Source organism: Mixophyes fleayi, chromosome 11, assembly GCF_038048845.1.
Source record: "Mixophyes fleayi isolate aMixFle1 chromosome 11, aMixFle1.hap1, whole genome shotgun sequence".
Classification (NCBI taxonomy): Eukaryota; Metazoa; Chordata; class Amphibia; order Anura; family Limnodynastidae; genus Mixophyes; species Mixophyes fleayi.
In genome coordinates, this window is record NC_134412.1 from 23,302,499 (window position 1) to 23,326,494 (window position 23,996).

Below are 23,996 nucleotides of genomic sequence, written 5' to 3' on the forward strand. Positions count from 1 at the left end.
TCCACCCCTAAATGATTATCACAATTTAGGCCATTTACAGCAGTGGGCGGGGATAAGATAATACGATATTTGCATCATTAAGCCCCACCCCCACCACTTATCTATTGCAGGGGCGAGAACCAGGAGGTTTCCCTGATCTCCCGGGAGGTCTCCCAGAAATGCGGGAGTCTCCCGGACATTCCAGGAGAGTAGGCAACTATGCATTAAAGAAAAGCAGCTAGTGAATCTATAGAGACTGAAGTGTCTTTTTTACATTTCTGTCTCCATTACAGAAGTCATGTTGTCTTACCTGTCAGTCTTTGATTAAATCTTGGTCTCCATGAAAATGGCCACCTCCATAGGCATCAATACATGGACATAGGACACAATTTCTGAACTGCGTCATCATGCCACAGATGGCGAAGCCAACCACGTCTTTTACTGGCTCAGCATCAGGGAGAATGCCAGACTCTTCAGGGAGAGAGGGAGATCACCCCTATTTCAGGGAGTCTCCCCGACATTCAGGGAGAGTTGGCAATTACGTTAAAAACTCCTTCACCGACAGCCTTATCCTGCCGACGAAAGATGGAAGGACCCCTGTTTGGCTACTGCGCATGCGCAGCTAAAGCCGTGTATGTGATTAGCAGTGGAACCCAGAGATGGTTCCAGAGAAGCTTCTCCCGTGGACACCCGTGAACTCCATTGAAAAGGAAACTAATGTTGAGATGGAGTTGGGTTTAACGGTGGCGGTGAGGAGCAAAGCTTTTCCTGGCAGCTACATCCCTTGTTGCTGTATGCAGTGAGGCAGAGAATTGCAGTAGCTGGATAAATCTTTAGTATTGTGTATCGCAGAATAGTTCTGTGTGGTCGGAGTGTACCAAGTATTGTGAGGATAAGGTTCTCTTAAAAACAAAAAAAGCTGTTGCTCAGAATTTTTCTTTTTGGATGTGTATAAAACTTAAATAACCCAGGCTGCCAACTGCGCGCTGAGAGCTGGATGCACACGTCAAGGGAGTGCCTGCGATCTCCCAGATAGAATGTCTTTTTAATAGAGATGAATAGACGTGAGCAGCTGTGCAGTTTGTATATCAGAGCATTACCTAATGTTTCAGTCTGTACTTTTATTTGTAAACGTGTCCTTAGACTTTTGGGCAATGGATTTATTAACTAATAATCACTAATTTCTCAGTAACTCTGCTTTTTCTTTCCACTGAAAGTAAATTCCTGCATTTATTCTTATTCTATACATTGGGACAACTGCACAGTACCTCTCTTGTTCTGTATGTAAATGCAACCGGTGCACCGGTGTGTTATGTAGACTGGAGGCAATTCTCACACTCTGTTCTTACTCTGTCATAGGCAAACCAAGGAGGGGGGGGGGGGGTTTCTAGTGTCTGGAAACCCCCCATCCAAGCCTGGGGCACTGTATAATTGAGGTGGCTGGACCCTTCCCCCGCTTCACACAGCTCTGCTTGAAAAGGGAGAGCTACATGCACCTAGCAGCATTGCCCATGTATATTATGGGGGTAGGAAGAGTTGGAGAGCAGCCAAGCACTGTCTAAAATTATAATCACGCCCCCATGTATACTGGTCACGCCCACCGGTGGCGTGATGTGGAAACCCCCCTCTACAAATCCTGCGTTTGCCCGTGTTGGTATATAAGAATAATTGCACAGTACTACTGCGCTTGTTCTGTATATTCAAGTTCATTCTTGGTGGTAAATTTTTTAAGCTGTGGGTTTGAAAAAAATGTAGATGTTGCCTATAGCAACCAGATTCTAGTTATCATTTATTTAGTACATTCTACAAAATGACAGCTAGAATCTGATTGGTTGCTATAGGCAACGTTTCAAACCACCCGGAAACTCGCAGCTTGATACATTTACTCCTTGGTATCTGTTCCTTTTTTATGTGCTTGGACAACTGCTCAGTACCAGTTCTCTAGTTCTGTACGCTGGATGGAATTTATTCTGTATGTGCGGACAACTGCACAGTACTAGTCCTCCTATTCTGTGTGCGGGATTTTTCATATATGACAGCGAGCACAGTGGCTTAGTGGTTAGCACTTCTGCCTCACAGCGCTGGGGTCATGAGTTCAATTCCCGACCATGGCCTTATCTGTGTGGAGTTTGTATGTTCTCCCCGTGTTCGCGTGGGTTTCCTCCCGGTGCTCCGGTTTCCTCCCACACTCCCAAAAAAAATACTAATAGGTTAATTGGCTGCTATCAAAATTGACCCTAGTCTGTCTCTTTCTCGGTCTGTCTGTGTGTGTATGTTAGGGAATTCAGACTGTAAGCCCCAATGGGGCAGGGACTGAGGTGAATGAGGTCTCTGTACAGCGCTGCGGAATCAGTGGTGCTATATAAATAAATGGGGATGATGATGATGATATATGCCTTAAGGCTTAATTCATCAAAATCACTGAAAATAAAATACATTGATCTGAACTGAAAATAATTTTTTTTTATTGTTATCACATAATTATTGTGTGGAGCATATTCTGCTACGAAGTTCTAAATATTTATATACAAATGTTTTCTATCTGCCGTATATAATTATATAGAAAATTGGGCCTTGACCAAAGGCGCTGCCCACGTACCGAAGTGAACTTTGAAAACATTATTCATTAACAAGAATCAGGGTAACATTACACCTTGTGCCCACTCCCCACATCGCAGGGAGCATGAAGAATCAGGAGTGCAGGCATCTCATTGCTGGCTTACTGCAGTATTTCCATCAGCTCCAGCTTTCCCCATCTGACACTGTCTAATGTTACCCCTCCTACTCCCACCCAAGCCTCCTCCTTTCCTGGCCATCTCTAGTCCCAGCTAGCTAGCTGGCAGGGAGCTGTAAGTCATCATCTGCAAGGCTAAGACGGGGAGAGGGAGAGAGAGGCTGCAGGCAGGCTCGGCTCTGGTAAGTCTGCTCAGAGTTCTCTGTGATTTTCATTGTTTGGATGTCATCTGTAGTTCTATTTTATGTCTTTGGGACACTCGCTGCGTTGGGGGATCCTCATCATGTCCTGGGTGACTGGAACAGCTGAGATTGGCAGGTTGGAAGACTGAGGTTGAGCTAAAGCTCAAGAGTGGATAAAACTTTATAACATTGCAATAGAACTAATTGTGAAGGGAGACCTGTGATCGGCTTTAATACCTTTCACTTTTTCCTAGACAGCTGCAAGTCTAAGCTGTTTGTGATACTCTACAACCAGACAGGACATTTGATGGCGTGTGCTATATATTTGTTGGAATATACATGGGCATTATGGATTGCACATTGGGAACTGTATATCTAAGTGTGAAACGTTTTGCTGTTTGCTCCCTGAAGCTCTTGCTACACCCCCCCCCCCCCCCCATCTATACATAGCCAGCGACTGAGGCTGATGGGACTTACAGTTCACACTCTGCTTGGGAGCAAAAGTTGCTGGGGGGGGGGGGGATTGATCCATATTTACTAAGTGCTATGTCTGGTCTAGTCCTTGCTACAACTAGTATACTATATCATTTTCCAACAAGTTAACCTCATCACATGTCAAATGTCTCACATCTGTATTCGTCACATTCCGAGCAGCTTTGCCATTAACACTCTAAGTTATATTATACATAATTATCAGTTTATTTGTATGTGAAATCAAGTAAGAGGTCTTGCAAGAAGACTATTAAAATATGCTAATAAAATATTACAAGATCTCATCCAGTCTGTAGTGTTAGTCTAAAGAGCTAAGTTGTTTTGAACCATTGAAAAGTAGACCTTAGAAGCCCGTGGGCTGTTTGTGAATATTAAGTTGGGATTTAATGTGTAGTAGCAGTCCAGAGTGAGTTAACATTTTAGTCCATGTACAGTAGTCAAACAAAGGGATGTATTCTCCTAACTCTGTTGAATGGGAGACAGAAATAGATAAAGGGGACATATCATTCTTTCATTTTGCCTGTCTGCAATCAATACCTCATGTTGGTATTGCCGGCGTTCCTGACATTATTGGCCTAGCGGTGGGAAACGGGCTATAGTATTAAATTAATCTGGTGGAGAGAGCAACAGGCGCTGTATAGACATAGTCAGCCAAGGTCCCAGCAGTCAGACACCTTGTGGAGAGGCTTTGATTCTATTTGAAAAGCTTTGAGGAAGTGGCACAAAATTACAGTACCCACTGCAAAAATGCACCTTTTGTTGTATTTGTTTAGCAGCCAGGAAAATAATGTGATTTCAGCCCAATTATCTTGCTGACTTGCTTAAATAATTCATTTTTTTGTTTGCCATTCTTTTGCATCCAACTTTCTAACTTATTTTAGGGCCCCCTCCTGAAACTTTCTAATATCCAAGGCGCCCTTTGACTAGACTTTTGGCTGCTAGCAGAGGAAAGAAAGGTTTTTTGTTTTTTTTATTTTATTATTGGGGAAAAGCCGTTCTATTCACACCTCCCCAGCTGTTGGGCTATAGTAGATTTCAGGAGAATATGGTGGGGAGCTTCTCTCCTCCATTCACCGTTCTGCCTATCCCCTCCAAGCCGGTGCCCCTGAGAAAGCGGAGATAGAGCCAAAGAGCTTTTATAGTCGTAAAATGCAGAGTGCTAGTGGATTGCAAGGTATTTCGGCACAGCTGTGAGTGCGGAGGAGCCCAGCCATTGGGATGATAGATGAAGTGCTTGGGGGATGAATGGGGGATAAAGTAAGGTATGGAAAGTTTAATAATAATAATGGAGACTGAAAGTATTCAGCAATATTAACCGTAAAAGTATGACGCAAACAAAGCTGCAAATAACACGGTCGTGGAGGAGTAAGAAAGTCATATAGGTCTTGTCCATCAGTTGCAATATATTGGGCATGTAAGGTATATAAAAATGATAAACGTTATATGGATTTGACAGCTGATCACACGCCCTCCTCTACAAGTCATTTGACCTGGTCCTTTGTGCAACGTGCCCGCTGGTGGTGATATGTACTGTCGTATCATCTAAGGTCAGGCAGCCAGTGACTAACGTATAATATGGACTTCCTTCTCCAAGTGATGTAATAAGGTTTTGCTGTAGACACTTATAGTACCGATCTTCTATTTTCTTCAGGGCCCATTATAATCACATAGCATGGACTTCATTACACAGAAATAAGAAATGGTATTGCCAGGGCTGGATTAACCATAGGGCTAACTGGGCTACAGCCCAGGAGCCTATGGCATCCAGGGGGCCCTTGAAAGTGCTCAGCAGCAGTATTGATCGGTCGGGGGAGGGGGCGCCCCCGGCGCGATCAGTGCTGCTGAGCACTTTCACTGCGGTCCTTCTCCGGCGCGCTATAGTCTCCTTACGGAGGAGATCTCGTGAGTCTCACTCTCACGAGATCTCCTCAGTAAAGAGCGTACAGCGCACCGGAGAAGGAGGTAAGTGCCGGGGGGGCAGCTCGGATCACGGGGGGGCGGGTAGCTCGGAGCACGGGGGGGGCCCTCACGGGGGAATGGAGGCCCCCTTAGCCCAGGGGCCTCCATTCCCTTAATCCGGCCCTGGGTATTGCTATATTTAACTTGTTAGTACGTCCTTCCTAGTAGCCACATTATTGGATTCTATATTTGTTTCTCACTTTAACACAATTGCAGTTATTCAGTATATTTATATTATCAAGTAAACTCATTTGAAGAATGCAACAGGGTCTGTACCAAATATATTGAGTCGCACAACTCGGATTTGGTGCCGGGTGGAGTAAATCTAGTTTTGAAAGCTCTGTATGTATGTTTAAGAAGCCACTGTGTTGGTCTGACAAATAATAACCATATTATAAAGTATCCATACAGTTAGGCATACTTGCCACACTTTGGCAAGCCAATTGCGGAAGATCCCAGGCAGGGGGGCGTGGTTGGAGGGCGGGAGGGGCGGGGAGCGGTAATTCCCGTCATTTTGGCTTCACCCCCGCGACAAAATGTTGGATTTTTCTCCGCGGGGGGTGGGGCCAAAATGACGCTATTCACTGCAAATCGCGTCATATTGAGGAGCATGTTGCCATTTGCGGGATATTTGCCTGCTCGCCCGGGAGACCTACCCGAATTTTGGGAGTCAGTTGGCAAGTATGCAGTTAGGCCATATATGGACCAGGAATATTTGGTTCTATGTCCCAGCCTGACACTAGACAGGTTGAAAATTGTTGAAAAGTTCTAATAAAAGTTAAAAAGAGATAGAAAGTTGTAAGAGAAATCTGGGCTCCTAGGTGCCCCCTGGGCCATAGGCTGGAGCATAGGTTGCCTAATGGATGATCAAGCTCTGAGCAGGATTAATGGTATAGGCGGTGTTTCTCCACCAGAGAACAGCAGCTGCTGCACAACATCTTAGAAAGTGGAGCTGGCGAACCAGTCTCTATTGCGAAGCTGAGCACTGATTGACAGCTCTGCTTCTGTAGCAGCTCTTAGTTTTTTGCAGCAGTGGATATTCCTGGCCTGTCTATGTAAAAGTCATGCCAGACTATTTATAAATGTTACTAGTCTGCTGATCACACTGATTGCATGTCAGGGTGGGTCTCGCTTTCTCCCATCCTCATGTGCAGCAAGTTATACATTGTACAACCACTGCACAGTACATCTCTGCTTTCACCACAACCGTGAATGCAAAGAGACAGAGGCACCGATGCTTTCATTTGTTTGTTTATTATAATTTTACAGTTGTAGATCTTGCGCCTGTGTTCAGCGTGATGATATATAAAAAGCTATATGTAAGTTGGATGGATGGTTTTGCACCTGTTTCTTGGTTTGTTTGTCTTTTTTGCATTTAAGATGGAAGTAAACTGCAAAAATGTAACTTCATTATTTTATATTGTATTTTAATTCTGGCTTCCATACGTGTTTTTCAGCAAGACCTTTATATCATTCGGGCAAACTTGTTTGCTACCATCGTTGTATACACCACAGAGTAACTATACGCTGTGAATTCACTGTAATTGTATCCGCTTAGCAGTTCTGTGTCCCATTGAAGAGACATGGGAATAAATAACTTTCCCTGGGTATATATATATTTTTTTTGCGCCCTGTCTATACAGTGCATATAATGTTACACAGTGCTATACACAGAACTGTACAAGCAATAAAGCTAGTATTTGACACAGGGAGACAGACTTTTTTCCAAGGTCACAAGTTAACAGTAGAATTTCTGCTGGCTTCCCAGTGCGATTGCTGTATGGTCAGCACCATTAACTATTGAGCTAGATATGACTCAAATTCTATACACTGTACACAGCATTGCTCAGGGGCTCGAGAAATATTTTACAATCCAGGAGCCAACCTAAATATTTAGAAACCTCCTTTACACACAACCTGCATCATAACCCTTCCCTGTCCCCAATCAATATTTAGGCGCATTGTCGCCTGTTGCCTCCGGGTTTTCAAACCCTGTTGTAGCGGAAATGTGTCATATCCAAGGTCAACACAAAAACAAAGAGGGCGTGCACAAGCGTAATAAGTTCCTCTTAAATCATCACCAATGTGCACAGAATTTTGAGGAACGTACCAGATAACCAAGAGGATGACCAAGAGGCTTATCTCACATCACTTTGATCCTGCACAACTCCTCTTCAAAATAAATATCTCTCCAGTGCCATTCAATACTATTCCAATACTCCAGTCATAAAAGAGGTGATTGCCAAATAGTTTAAAACCTTTTAGGTTCTATAATAATCACTATTTAAAAAAAAACCACAGAAAAAATAGGCTGATCTGTGATCAGAATGTCCACAGAAGGTTTTCTTATATTCACCAACGCATTTCACTTCCATAAGACTTCATCAGGGGGATCCACAAGTTGTATATAAACCAATCATTTTACGTTACCGACGGATGAAAACCCATTTAAATCTCTGTGCAATGGACATCTCTATGATGGTTCAGTCCTCATTTTCCTGTTATCTCTGCTTTGGAAGGGAGGAATTCAGGGGAAAGATGATTGTCTGCTCTGCTTAAACAGTACCTGGACCGAATTTCGGGATGCATGCACAAACTTTTGGCAAGTAGGCGTTCATCTGTTTACCTCTGGAAGAACAGCTATTGCAAACTATCGGTATTGGTGGCATTCAGTACATGATGCAGATCATACCCCATTCCTCTTGGATGTATATGCATGTGTCGGTGGCCCATGACTTGGGCAGGGAGAGCGACTACTAACGGCGTATGTACCGGAATGGTGGAAGATTGAGGTAGTATTTGGCCACTTTCCACGGTTACTAAGCGCTCTCACCCAGGGGATATCGCACACATGTCAGAGATTGAATTAATGTTTCCAGCAGAACAGTTAAAACCACTTCTATCAGAACTGTTTCAGAAATTTCCATAACCATCTGCCAGCACATCGGCTCTTTAATTCTCCCTTCTTCCCATTATATATCTGTATGGTTGTGGTACTTGTATAAAGAGCAGCGGTGAAGACGGGACAAAACGTGCTGTAGTTCCTGTAACAAGTTATTTACAGAGGGCCTTTAAAAACAGCGAATATTTTTGAATTGATAGAATAACTGGAGTTTTTGGGGTTATTTCTAGGGGATGAGCTGTTTGCGGAACATGTTTTCTGTGTGTCAGTGGGATATCTAGAAAGGGCAATGTTCAGCTGATCTCTCAAGAGGTTAGTAAACTATGTAGTAAACGGTCGAGTCTACAGGGGTATATTTAGCTCAATTGAAAAAAACTAAAACTTGTGCCCATGGGGTAGAGTAGAATTTTCTTTTATTATTTGTCTTGTCATTGTTTTTATATGTCAATTATGGGTCATTCATGGCCACTCCTTCATTCTTGTTGTGCATATTACAACATGTGGGGTGTGTCATTTTGTTTTACTATTGGGTATATTAGGCGAACAACATTTCCTAGTGGCCCTGGTGCTTGTACTTTCATCAGATCCAGCATCCTCTAGCAGCTACCGTTAGCCATGGACATGCTGGTGCTAGTGGTTCTACCAGCGCCATCAGTGGCTGCCAGGGCTTGCTGGGACTTCTTGTTCCACCAACGTACTTAATTATGTTAACACTTTAAAACATTACCCTGGCATTCCCCGCCTAGGGGAGCCAGGAGGAACCTCAGTGGTCTTCAGGACATAGCTGCTCTGCCCTGGCGGGTTGTGGTGACCGACCCATTATTTAAAAAATGAAATAGATAAGCTGGCGAAACTTATTGCCGGAAATTTTAGTGTTCATCATCATTTATTTATATAGCGCCACTGATTCTGCAGCGCTGTACAGAGAACTCATTCACATCAGTCCCTGCCCCATTGGAGCTTACAGTCTAAATTCCCTAACATACACACAGTCAGACATAGAGAGAGAGACTAGGGTCAATTTTTTTCTTGATAGCAGCCAATTCACCTACCAGTATGTTTTTGGAGTGTGGGAGGAAACCGGAGCACCCGGAGGAAACCCACGCAAACACAGGGAGAACATACAAACTCCACACAGGTAAGGCCATGGTCGGGAATTGAACTCATGACCCCAGCGCTGTGAGAAAGATGTGCTAACCACTGAGCCACCGTGCTGCCCAGTGTTATCACCAGATGGAAAATTTTGCAATCCTAGTTACACAACTGAAAAGAGCTGATAATACTGTGATTTTCTTATTAAAGTACATGTCTTCGGATCAATGATAAATGTGTTGTTTTATTTTACTATACAACAAGAACAGTTTCCTGCCCCTTACAGACGTAACATAGATTGCATGAGAAGCTTTACTAGACTCCAAGGAAACTAAACTGTTAGGATTCAAGGGACACATCAGTATACTTCACTGGGTTTCGAAGTTCTAGACATTCCGGTGTTTGTCTCGTAAGTAAAATATTTGCTTAGTACATTCTGTAGGTGCAACATCGCTGTACAATGTTTCTATAACAACATTATAAATATGAAAATTTGGGTTTACTTATTTTACGAAAGACACCACTGCTATAACTTCTGGCGTGATGTCTTCTACTGGTATAACGTGTGTGAGGGGCACTACTGGTACGTGCAACATTTGAGCAAATCATCTCTCAACCACGGGAATAATTTTGTCTTACGCTGGTGTCACGAGATCCGGGTACAAACGCCATCTCCTGGGGAGCAATTTTCACACAGCTGCCATAAAAAGTCACAACAGTTCATTGTTCTGATACAAGTAGCCTCAGCTGGTTTTATTAAAGATGAAAAACAAAAATGAAACCACAAAAAAAAATAAAAAAATCCTGGTCTGTCCGGCTCTAATACACTAATCCCACTGTAAGTGTGGAAGGACCTAATGTTCAACTCGCAAACAAAACTACAGATGCCCTGTTTAGTTCACTTCCAAAGAAATGGCAGTTTGCTCCCATTGGAGTATTTCAGCCTGAGAGACACAGACAGCGTATACTCACTGACAGCCTTTTAATTTTCACCTTGCAGGTACAAGCGTACCTCCCAACATTTGGGTAGGCTGCTTTGGGACTGGGGGTGTGGCCACATCACGATGGATGCACGGCCACACCCGGGGACCTACCTTTTGAAGCGCTGGATCGTATCCTGATTTTGGCCACCCATTAGTGTGAACAAATAGAATGTTCCTGCTACTTCAATCTGGGGTCCAGCTGAAGGATGGGCCAATCTGCGGCCACCTTAGCATGACTAAATACAATAATATTAATGGATTGTTAATTGTGGATATAGTTATTTATATTGCACAATTTGGCATTACAAGTTCCCGAATAATATAATAATTCAATAATTTTGTCCCCTTAATATAATGAACCCCTCCACCCATAAGTTATTAAATGAATTTTGCCCCTTAATCAATACATAATAATGATTGCCCAAATAATTTAAATGTCAATGGTGCTTTCTCTTATGTTCTGAATGTCAAAATAGTTCAAACTGAATGTTTGAACTATCAAGTCATTCAGAAACAGGTATTAAAACTGTCCTGTCCTGTCTTTTGGATGGCAGATTTAAACAAACCGCTGGTGGTTCAGCTTTTTCAATCCACCACACATCGCTATCCATTTTAAATTGCAGCCTCAACCCGCCCTATAGTAAATGCAGCGGTTTCGATCATTAAACCGCGGGCGATGTGTGGCGGTTTAAATCCGCCACCAAACTCGATTCTTAGTAAATCTAGGCCTGAGTCTCCATCACAGTGCCCTAGATATATTTTTATAAATATAATTTTTCCTCGATTAATGGCTTCTTATTTGACATGCTTACGCTGTTGTGTGATTCTAACACAATTATCTATAAAAACCCAGAAATTTACACTTGTGTACACAGGGTGCATTGTGTGCGAGCATAATTGTAGCATGACCATTATGATGCAAAGACAATAATCCTTAAATCCTATTTAATAAATAGGATTTAAGTTTGAGGAAAAGTGTTATCATACCTACTGTAGTTATTTTTTTCTGGCCATCTCAATATTAATTGCATTGGGTCTGTATCTTGCCAATAGACAGATGCCTGTCACCTCCCTGAGGTTTAGAAAGATTACTCACCCCGCTAGATAGGCTTTGTTAACTTAGTGAAATATACCTGACACAGATATTGACTAATGATCTCCTAGTTCAAAGGATGTACCACTTGAGAGTAGCTAGGTGCATCATGTATTGGGTTGTAGGTCTTAAACAACATGATAGAAATATATCTCATTGTCACAATGGCAGTGTGTTTGTAGGTGGATAGACCAATTGATTTTTGTAGGTGGAAGACCTGGTGAAGCTATTTATCTGGTCTTGGAGTTCTAGGGCAAGATTTACTAAACTGCGGGTTTGAAAAAAGTGGAGATGTTGCCTATAGCAACCAATCAGATTCTAGTTATCATTTTGTAGAATGTACTAAATAAATGACAGCTAGAATATGATTGGTTGCTATTAGAGATGCTCATTGACCCCTGTGAACTGGTTTTGGATCTAGATTAGTTTCGTGTTTTGGCAAAACCACCCTCATAGGTTTTGGTTTTGGATTTTTCAGAAAAAATCCTAAAAATGCTAAAATCCCATAATTTTGCTCTTTTATTTTTTTTGTTCCTACATTATTCTTTTATCATCAATCGTTTTTATTGAAATTTTTTAAGTAAATGGGGGGTACAGAAAGAAAAAAAAAGGGGGGGGGAAGGGGTGGAGTTCGAACACACCAATATAGCATTTGCAAGTTACAGACAGTATACAATATATAGTATTCAGTTTACTGTGGAACTTTAAACTAACTCACCAGACCTGGCCTAGGAAAACCCGCCATAAACACTCAATCAGGGCGCAACTATTGACAAAGAACCACCAATAGCAGGGGGAGGAGAAGAAATGTTATTTACTGGAGCCCCACCCCCGTCGGTCACGTAGACAAGCCATTCAAACCATTTCATCAATGGGGAAGATGGTTTCATTGAATAAGAGACATCTAGTGTTTCCATTTCCCTACATTATTCTTAACCTCAATAACACTAATTTCAAGTCATTTGCAGTCAATTTTGACCACCTCACAGATCACAATATTATGTTCATACACTTTCGGACAAAGACTGCAGCGACCTGGCTGGATGGTAAGCGACAGAGCAATGACACAAACACACAGCAGTTCCTAGCACATCTAGGACACATTGGCACACAGCAGTGGCAGAAATGAAAAATAATGCAAGATGGAATTGTCCTCCCACCCACCGTTATGTTGGATCTTAAAAAGGAATACAAAAATTGCGAGATCCGATGACGTAACAATGAAGTTTTGCCTCATTTTTAAACCCCAAAAAGTGCGAAGGTCTCGGCTCGGTACTTGGATCTGCTAAGTTCGGGTATATACGTTTCTCGGGAAACCGAGCATCTCTAGTTGCTATAGGCAACATCTCCACTTTTTCAAACCCTCAGTTTAGTAAATATATTCCCTAGCGTTATAAAGGTTAACACTTAATACACCTAAATACTCCCAAGTGATTCAACACAATGAATTGGAACCCTTACCCCCTTGCTAAAGGCAGCAGCTACCAAAACAGTCCATACCGGCACAGATCGTCTACACCTCTCTCTAAAGAATATACAAGTGTGTCACCAAATCTTTCAATACGCTTTGTGGAATTTCTCCAGACTGATGAATTCTATTTTATTTCTCCTGGGTATCCGAGTTGAACTCCGCAGGTACATTTTTAAGGACTTGCATCTTAGAGAATAATATATAGGGGGGGAATTCTGAATGGGAAGGCTAGTAAAAGAAAAAAATTAGTAATATGTGCTAAAAAAAATAATCTTTTTCTTGGTCACTCTGATCAGCATTAACTACATTGGGATCTCTTCAAGCAAACAGAAGTGTGATACCACAAATGCTGCATAAGCTCAAGTTTATTTGTCGGAATTTGCAAGAAGTCTCAGGACACTCATTTCAGATTGAGCTGTTTTCACAATCAGGCAGTTAATCTTCCTTCAAGCTCATCAACTATTTTTCTCGTGGAATGTTCCATTAGATCCCAGGTGACTGATTTGGTTTGGATCTTACGTGCTGTTGTAGTGGTCTTTACAATACAGCAGTTCTGCAGCAGGGTGGTTAGCACTTCTGCCTCACAGCACTGGGGTCATGAGTTCAATTCCCGACTATAGAATTTTCTGTATGGAGTTCGTGTGTTCTCCCTGTATTTGCGTGGGTTTCTTCCTGGTGCTCCGGTTTCCTCCCACACTTCAAAAAACATACTGGTAGGTTAATTGGCTGCTAACAAAAATTGACCCAAGTGTGTGTGTGTTAGGGAATTTAGACTGTAAGCTCCAACTGCGCAGGGAATGATGTGAATGAGTTCTCTGTACAGCACTGCGGAATTAGTGGCGCTATATAAATAAATGATGATGATGATGATGTAAAAGAAGAGCTGTTTTTAAATACCAGGTTTCCCAGTGATGCTTTGGAGCATCTAGTGCAGTGATGGCTAACCGGTGACACTCCAGGTGTTGTGAAACTACAAGCCCCAGCATGGTTTGCCAGCTATCAGCTAGTTATCTACTGGCAAAGCATGCTGGGGCTTGTAGTTTCACAACACCTGGAGTGTCACAGGTTAGCCATCACTGATCTAGTACTTAGGTTAAGTCCTAGGATGGTCCACATAACTTTACTGGATCACGTCTCCTAAATGCTGCTTTTATAGACCATCGAGGCACTATACACCAATGATTGTGAAAAATGCTGGTATGGACTTTGGGGGATCACAACTTTAGATTCTGATAAACACCAACCTGCAGGAACTCTAGTGAGGAGGCTGCTGATGGACTAGTCTACCGCACAGACTGAGGATCTTTTCCATGCACGATGGTAAATGGAGAATTGTTATATTTATTAATGTTTGGACGAGTGCATGTGTGGATGCTTGTTCCAAAATAGTTTTTCATTCAGCCACTAAGCAGTCAGGGCTAGCCATTGGTGATTGGATGACATACAGGAACATCCCCATCTAACAAAACAAGTAGACCCCCAACAAAAAAAAACACATACAAAGGATAGTCTAGATGGACTTGTAGGTTCATTTCAGCCGTCAAACTCTGTTTCAGGAAAACTGAAAGACTTCATTGTAAATCTAATGCAATCTTGTTGCCCATCGCAAACCAGGGGCCTCTCAACCGGAATTAACAAACAATGATCACCTATCAATAATTGTTCTGATTATTTTGAGGAGAAGCAAGATAGAGGGAAAATTCAGTATCCGTCCCCTCTGCTTGGCTCATCTTTCCTCTGTCAGAAAGCTTGGTATTCGCTGGAATTGCCATCAAGTCCACCACTGGACCGCTCCACCTGGGCACCGATGGGAACATTGTCTGGTTCAACTCCATTTCATGTCTGCCCAATGAAAAATTAACTCTGTCGTCTTGGTGTACTAAATGTAGTCTTGCCTTTGTGATCATTCTCTGTTCCAGGAGAAGTATTGACTCCAGCAACCCTGGACTATTTAAAACTACAGAAAGGTCGGGCACACGCACATTCGTCCAATTCCAGCTCTGGCATCTGTCACAACTTATGCTTAGAGTACCTGCTAACGTTTGCGCAGCTCGAGTAGAAGGTGCAGAATCTAACGTGCCCCTGGTTTTTACCCAGAACCCCCGCAAGGAAGTATGGGCTTCGCTGCAGGAGACCCGCAGGTCGCGGTCCTTCAGTGAGTCATATAGCGAGGCACAGAATGAGAGTAGACAAGTGAGCCGGTCTGGTAACGTGCTGGCAACAAGGTACAAGGGGGAATCCAGAAGAGAGGTCAAACAATGCCGAGTCGATAACTTTCTGGAGAGAACAATACACAGGGGAAATCCAAAGGGGTAGTCAAACAATCCGGGTAGAAAGGTCACTGGAGATCAGAGGGTAGTCAGAGAAGCCAAAAACACACTAGGACGCTGGAGCAGGAAAAGACCTGATACTTATAGGCATAGGAACAGCCTTAAATAGTGCTGACAGCCAATGGAGAGAGAGGTGACGGCGCTGTCATCGGCCGCCGCCAGAGATTAGAATAGCGTCCCATTGCCTAGCAACGAGACGCACATGCGCAGATGAACTGGCGGTCCGGCCGGAAGTATTGCGTCTGGTTGTCTGGCAACGTTTGAATGCTAGAACATGTTTGCAATTAATAGCCACTGTAAAAATTAATTTTATGTACAGTAGCCCTAACATTCCGATAAATGTGTGTGTGTGTATATATATATATATATATATATATATATATATATATATATATATATATGTGTGTATTAATGATTATATTAACAGATGTTGATGTATTTAATATTTTTTTTCTGTAAGTTCTGATGGGACTTATATGGGACTTCTGATGGGACTTTATATAGCACAAAGATCCGCACTAGAATACCGTACGTATGTTCCATTTCCATCCGCTTAAAAAAACAAAGTCCGATTGCGTTCACTTTGCGTTCCTTGATGAATAAGGCCCGGTATAGTCACAAATAAATAATTGCCTATAAAACTAGACTTGAATGGTCTGTGGACATTTTAGTAAACTGGAGCTGAATTGTCAGCCCTGCCTGACCTCCCTGTATAACCCTAATCCCCCCAGCCCCCCTTCCATTCCCCTTTATGCCAGAAATAATATCTAGCAGGCTGTTTAAATGGTTGGACGTGTCAGATTACAGCTTCTGCAATACCACTTGTGAGGGTCGGTGTATCCATTTTCTTGGCTTCCTTTCTCCATGGTAATGTGTTTTGCTTCATATATTTGTTATTACTTATCTGGGCCGTATACAGAATGTTCGCGTGAAATTAATAAAATGTGTGTGCTTACCATCCAACAAATAGGCTACACCCTGATCGGTACACATCACACCTGTTTAGAATGAGACCGCGTCCTATCCCAATAGACCACACCCCTTTCGGACTCCGTAAATCGGAACTGTCTCGGACCAATTGGGAGACTTTGTAAGGTATATATTTCGTCTTTGAATTATAATTAAGTTTAGGCTTTTTTGTTTGGAACGTTTTGCATAGTGTGCGCAATATGTCTGCTACCATTACTTCACGTTAGCAGGAATAATGGTGCTATTTATGAATCTAAACACCCTATGCAAAAACAAAGCAAAAACTTTTTTTAATACCTTGTGTTCCTTACGATATTGCTATACAACATAAATGTATGCCTGCCAACATTTATAATCCCAAAAGCAGGACAAAATAAGCTCTTCCCCATTCCAACCATACTCCACCCACAAATGGGTAATTTTTTTTAAAAAAACACCTACTTTCTATGTTTTGCACTACCCTTTTTACGGTCTGCGAATCGGGATGTACCTCCAAAATCAGAACCTTTTGATAGGTATGTAAATGTCTCAACAAAATGAAGATTCAATAATCTGTCCTTATCACCACAATGTCCAACATATCTTTCGTCGATAGGGTCCAACTTTCAATCATGTAGCAATCCAGCCAACAATGTGTATATTTTAAGAAAAAAAGACGAGAATGATATAATATAGTGTAGTAACTTAAAATATATTGGGCCTTTTGCAGAGTACAACGCGACTTTGGCGTAATGTAAGGCCTAAAATTGTACATGCAGAAACAACGTATTTCAGCCCATATGCTGAGTCCCCTAGGCTGGTGCAAATAATACGGCTGTAAAAGATGTATCTATGTCTGCATCACTTTGCAATTCCACAAACATCCTCACTGTACTCGCAGGGGCAAACTCAGGATTTGTAGAGGGGGGGTTTCCACACCATGCCACCAGTGGGCGTGACCAGCATGCATGGGGGCGTAGCTATAATTTTAGACAGTGCTTGGCTGCTCTCCAACTCTTCCTATCCCTATAATATACATGGGCAATGCTGCGCACACTACTGTTAGGTGCACACAGCTCTCCCTTTTCAAGCAGAGCCGTGTGAAGCGGGAGCAGGGTCCAGCCACCTCAATTATACAGTGTCCCAGGCTTGGAGGGGGGTTTCCTCCCTCGGTTTTCCTATGACTCGGCCTACGTGGAACGCCCCTTCCCTTCCACATCACACCTCTTCGGCACCATCGTGGATGCGTGTACCTGTGCATAAGTGTAGGGTTTTTTTGTGGCCGTGCGCAGAATGAAATTGTTTAATTTACAGTAGACAGACGTACGTGCTGCATCCGGCCTATTATGTCTTTTCACCACATTTAACTGTTCTCATTTAAAATCTAGAACTCCCAATCACTGAACAAATCGTCAATCCATAATCAGTGAAGTAGACACCACATCCCTTTGTGATTACACTCACTCGATGACCATATTCGTTATCGCATAAATAGATTATATGGTTCTTTTGTAGCCTCTGACCTCAGGTAGAGTTTTCCACCGGTCAGAACTTCATAACATAAGAACAAGGGAGAAAGTACAAACCTGGCATATTTATAACAATAGTATTACTCACAGTAATAAAACATAAAATTTCATATGTACGAGTTTCCTTACCAGGTAGAATGTAGGTTCAGACGGGTAAAGTTCTCGCTAAAGTCCCTTCATAAGGTGCGGCATTATTCCCACTAACCCCCCCCATAGGCAAACCAAGGGAGGGAGGGGGGGGTTTCCTAGTGCCTGGAAACCTGAGCCACTGTATAATTTAGGTGGCTGGACCATGCCCCTACTTCACACAGCTCTGCAGTGCATGCAGCATTGCCCATGTGTATTATATGGATAGGAACAGTTGGAGAGCAGCCAAGCACTGTCTAATATTATAGCCACACCCCCATGCATGCTGGTCACGCCCACTGTTGGCGTGGTATGGAAACCCCCCTCTACAAATCCTGCGTTTGCCCCTGCCCCCCTGATTGTGTCACATTGCTCCATAGAGTTCTATGAAAGAGAATTTCATGGGTTGTAGTTCCCAGCTGTGGCCAGCAGAGGTGCTGTAGAAAAAGTGGACTGGGCTTTAGGCAATATATATATATCTACTACCAGATCAGCCATGTAAATATGGACACACATTAAATACATATATTGCATGGCTGCACTGCAGCTAGTTCACATGCATGATCATATCTGCTGGGTTTTTTTTTTGACTATGCAGATATGCAGCAAACAAGAAACTTGTGTACATATCTCACATTATTATATATTTTGTCAAAACATTATTTTGGAACTTGAATTAGGAACAAAAAACGTCCCAGCAAGGACTAATTGTCCTATAAAAAGACTTAACAATAAATAAAGAACAACCATCCCGACTCAAGTCGAATATCTCTCTAAGGCAAAATGAAGTTGGGTTCTGCAATATAAAAGCACTCGGCGCTTAACGATGTTACCAATGGTTCAGAAACTGCCGCCCGAAATTGAATTAAATCTCTGTACGACCAGTATATGTAATCCAAAAATATGAAGGCACTTCCCAATCAAGTACTTGCATGGATGTTGAATCTCTGTGCGGAGTCAGCTGCCCATAGCATTGACGGTGCGCTATTCTTTACTGGAAACAGACAGAAGTCCCATACAAATATCCCATATATGATCCTGCCTTCTATTGAAGACGATGTCTCTACAATCATTCCCTCTATCCCACTCAGATAAGTCTTATGTTGATTTATATTTGGTACATGGTTTGAATTAAATCACTGATTGAAGTAAGAAACAAGCGGCCTTGCTGTATGTGTTTTTTATGTTTACATAGTTTGTTATTTTTTATTACTTTTACAAATCACGGTTTATTTAATTACTCATTATAGCGCCACAGGTTTTATATTGTTTGTTAATGATCAGAGTCCATATAGTCACTGCCCAGGTACTAACGCGTTTTGCTGATATGGCGACAATTTCTTCAGAGAGCAATAGCTTTTCAGGACTGCAGTGAGACGTAATAATATATACAAAATTCATTATGTACAGTCTGACAGCTGTGCGCCTCGCTCAAATTGATTCGCTGAAAGTCTTATTGTAGTACTTTATTGAATTGATGTATTTTTATTGTTATACCCTAGTGCTCTAGGCATCCGCCTTGCGGTAGCTCAGACTCTGCCAACAGCTCAGGGTAGTTTTGTGATGATCTTGTCACATTGATACAGAAAGACCGTGGTGTCAAACAAATTTCATATATCCAGCTTAGTTTTTTTTCTTCATCTCTCCCGTCCCCACTTGGAGAAGTGACAAGAGGTGTAAGGATGCCAAGCACAAAGTTGTATCTAGATGAAATATCTTATGTCTGCCACCTATCACGTCTGTTTTTTTTTCCTATTAAGTCACACTACAACCTAACTGCTGAGATTTGCTGTGAGTGACATGTTGAGTGTTTTTATTCGTTTAGCCCTAGCTTATATGGACTCAAGTGCGAGATTTCTACGTTTTTATGTTTGTGCACAGGTAACGTACATACACACTCCTCCGATATGGAGACCACAGTTCTGGTCCTTGACGTCATGTGTACGCTGCTCAAGTAAAAAAAAAAGAATAAACATAATTTAAAATAGAAGTTGCGTTGATTCTAAGAGGAACAAGTGAGGGAAGCCTTCAAATTGTAACTTGCATGTGGGCTATTATTGTTCTATGATGCGATTGTTACCTGTGGAAGGACAAGTGTCTAATCTTATATGTAAAGAGAGCACAGAAGAGGGTTGATTTTGCCCAGGGGTGTAATTTTTTTTCAAACCTTCTAAAAAAGGAGTGGAGGTGTTGCCCATAGCAACCAATCAGATTCTAGCTATCATCTTATAGAATGTACTAGAAGAATGCTAGCTAAAATCTGATTGGTTGCTATCCTCTTCTAGAACGTGCTAGATAAATGATTGCTAGAATCTGGTTGGTTGCTATGGACAACACTTCCACTTTTCCTATTTAGAAGGCTTTATAAATCTACACCTTGATTACGAGCCCACATGGACCAGCATCACACCACCAGGCCCCAAAGGAACTATCCCTCACTCCCTACAGCACTGTTCAAAGGTAGAACTACCATAGTGGAAGGGGGTGCAGTCGCTATGACAGAAGCGCAGCTTTGTGTAATATACGGGGATTTAAGAGCGGAGGTGGCCCCACACAGATGCAGGCTCTGTAGCAAGTGCATCCCCTGCAACCACGGTCAACACCTCTAATGCTCCGTATGCATCCGTGCTCTCAGTCTACAGGTGTTTTGTAACAGCACTGTGAAAATACAACACGCCAGACTCTGTCATTGAAATGACATTGTACACGCCATTGGAACATTCCATAAATTCCCACACAGCAAAGATTAACTTAGATATAAATCAAAACATTCCTGCTGACTGCCAGTACTTTGCTGCTTTAAAGGTGTAAATTTTTATTTTCTTTGTTTATATTTTCTACTATACTTTTATTTCTCATACGAGGTAAACCAATTGGCTGTTAATGACTAAAATAAGACCGGGCTTTAAATATAGAAAAAAACAAGTTCAGTAATTGACTAAAAAATATTGTTTAAGATTGTTTTAGGACCAATGGTAACTTATTGGCAGCAAACTGTAGACAGCTAAACATGAGCGAAGCTGTGGTGAAATTTCATGTTTCTCAAATTTTTACGCAAAACACTGTTTCTTAGAGGCAGAGCCGTAATTTAGAATTCTAGCGCCCGGGGCGAGAAAGACAAATGCCGCCCCCCTAGCCCTCAATTTTAACCAAATTAACCTAGAATATTCCTAAATTGCGCCCCCCTTCAGTGTTGCGCCCTGGGCGGTCGCCCCTGTCGCACAGCCCTAGTTACGGCCCTGCTTAGAGGTGTGAGGTTCCACAGATACAATGTTCGAGTTCCGCTGTTTCTCCATTCTGCTCAGTATTTGTAAATTCTGAGTACTTTATAGCCTATAAATAGAGCTGGGATGACAACAGTGCTCATTCGTTCTGTTCTGTGGTGCTGTTAGGAGTATAATAAGTGCAGGCAGAGCAATAATGAGGAGAGATCCGCAAGGAGCGCTGAAGGTGAAATTCCCCCAGAGAAACAAATTAAATTCTGCAGCCAATTGTGGAATGTGGTGAATATTCCGCGGAACAGGTTTGAGAATTTGGCTCATCACTGTTCTCTGCCTTCCTTGTATTTCGGGGGCTAAGGATCTATATTGCTACTTCCAGCAGTTCTTGGTTTTGAGGGACGGGTTTATATAATACAAGACATGAAAGAAGGTATCTCTTCATTCAGCCAATGTCACAGGATTCAATATTCCAGTGCAAATAGCTTAGTCTATGATGTGTCCAAATGATGCACCAGAAGCATCGATCACAAAGATACAGCAGTATAAGCAAGAAATGATTTGAGGGGAAAAATTAGGAATATATACCATACATGCCAACTCTCCCTGAATGTCTGGGAGACTCCCGAATTCCGGGTAGGTCTCCTGGGAGAGCTGGCATTTCTCCCGCATCAGAGCCGGCATGGAGGTATGCATGGGGAAAAGGGGGCGGGGCTTCACAAATCGCAGCATTTTGGCCCCGCCCCAGGGATATAATGCCTGCTTTAGGTCTTTTTACTAATGTGACAGAGGTCATGAGGCAGGAGGGGGTGTGGTATCACCATAGCTCTGCCCCCACTATAAAATGCAGAAGTTCACGGCATTGAATAGCGGGGGGTGAAGGCTTAAAGACACGATTAAGCCCCGCCTTCGATATTCAATGGCGTGAAATTCTGTATTTTTCAGGATCCAGAAGGTTTTCCTACTCGACCAGGAGGACTCCCTGAAATTTGTGAGCCTCCCAGGAATTCCAGTAGCGTAGGCAAGTATGATATCTATGTGTATTATTATAAGTGAATAGCTGGAGATAAAATGAGAGACTCAATAGCACAGTGGCCACACAGCCATAAAAACGTCAGACTGCTTCCTTGCCATTATCTGTGGAACACAGTGTACTGTTGATATAGTGGCAAACAGCCATGCTGAAGCAATGCAACCAATCACATTCTTGCTTTCATTTTATAACCTAGGAAAATTACAAGAGAATCCGTTTGCTATGGGATATAGCACATGGCATCATTTTATTCAACAATATTTATGTTGTTTTTAAAACAAGCCAGATGTGTCCTTTCTTATGTATAAAATATATTAAACATTATGGACCTAATTCATTAAGGAACGTAAATGCCGATTAGTGTCGTATTTTGCATAATATTGTTCTGCGCATGCCCAGAAACGAACCATACCCCAGAGAACGAAGCAACATCATCCAATTCAATTTCAAGTGCAAAGGACCCTTTCTATATGCAGCCTACGATTTCAGGGGCAGAACAGGGAGGAGACTGGGTGTATGCACGTAGTCAGTGTCATCGCTGCCTACTCTCCCGCAATGTCCAGGAGACTCCCAAATTTTTGAAAGCTGTCCTGGACTCCTAGGAGAGCAGGGCAACCTCCTGAATCCTGCACGCTTTGTTGGTGAAGTGGGTGGGGCTAATTGCGGCATCCTGGCCTCACCCCTGTGCTATAATAGTCCAAAATTTGTATTGTATAGCAGGGGGTGGGGCCTAATTATGCAATTAGCATGGCTCCTCCCCCGAGACACAGCCATCTTTGAATATCTACCGGAGGGGTGATCTCCAAAGATGGCACGTATGGTCAATGCACAGTTACGGTGTGCCAATCTCGAGCATCCGATTCAAGCTCTGGGCATATCTAAGGCATACTTGCCAACTCTCCCGGAAACTCCCACATTTTGCGAGAGTCTCCCGGACGAGTGTGGCAATCTCCCGAATTCTGCCCACTTCCTAGTGAAGCGGGCAGATCGGGAATCGCAGCGTTTGGCCCCGCCCCTGCTGTCAAATGACGTGTTTGCGTCATGACGTCACAGGGGCCAAAATGACGCGATTTCATTCATATCACTTGCACCAGCTACAGGTGTGGGGTAAGTGCCGGAAACAACTGTAAAATGTATTTCAAGTACAGTAGACAATAACATTCGAATGATTCTATTTTATGGGAACAAAAAAAATATTTTTAATGTTTTATCATTAATAACTATGGGCCTGATTCATTAAAGGATCTTAAATGAAGAGGATCCTTATTTCAGTCTCCTGGACAAAACCATGTTATAATGGAAGGGGTTCAAATGTGTGTTCTGTTTTGCACATAAGTTAAATATTGACTGTTTTTTCATGTAACACACACATATCAACTTTAAATTTCAGTGTACAAATAAGCTATCAAGTATTTGTGTGTTACATGAAAAAACAGTTAGGGCTAGATTTACTAAGCTGCGGGTTTGAAAAAGTGGGGATGTTGCCTATAGCAACCAATCAGATTCTAGCTGTCATTTTCTAGAAAGTACTAAATAAATGAAAGCTAGAATCTGATTGGTTGCTATAGGCAACTTCCCCACTTTTTCAAACCCGCAGCTTAGTAAATCTAGCCCTTAGTGTTTAACCCTTCTGCAAAACAGAACACTCATTTCCACCCCTTCCATTGTAACATGGTTTTGTCCAGGAGACTGAAATAAGGATCCTCTTCATTTAAGATCCTTAATGAATCAGGCCCTATATTATTAACATGCAAAAATTAATTGAATAGTTGTTTTTTTTCCTGTGTGTTCTTTCGTGACTTGATATTCTACATATGTATTGTACGTATCTTGCAGTGTATTGTCTGTTAGAGCAGAGTGGATCAACGCCCGTATTCATCAACGCATCTCCAGACCCGCCCCTTGTTGAATACGGACGTACATAC

The 23,996-nt window shown here is 42.3% G+C and overlaps 1 protein-coding gene across 4 annotated transcripts in view; it reads left to right on the plus strand.

The window, feature by feature from the left end:
* The first annotated feature begins 2,785 nt into the window (after positions 1-2,785).
* The window catches only part of LOC142107515 (protein kinase C and casein kinase substrate in neurons protein 1-like), a 60,292-nt gene continuing 39,081 nt past the window's right edge, over positions 2,786-23,996 (plus strand). For 2 of the 4 annotated variants that reach the window (XM_075190982.1, XM_075190984.1), the window contains exon 1: positions 2,786-2,895. The gene's annotated coding sequence lies outside the window, so the exon portion shown is untranslated. Of the gene's footprint in view, positions 2,896-16,233; positions 16,313-23,996 lie in introns of those variants that run through there. The other 2 variants (XM_075190985.1, XM_075190983.1) reach the window with 2 other exon arrangements.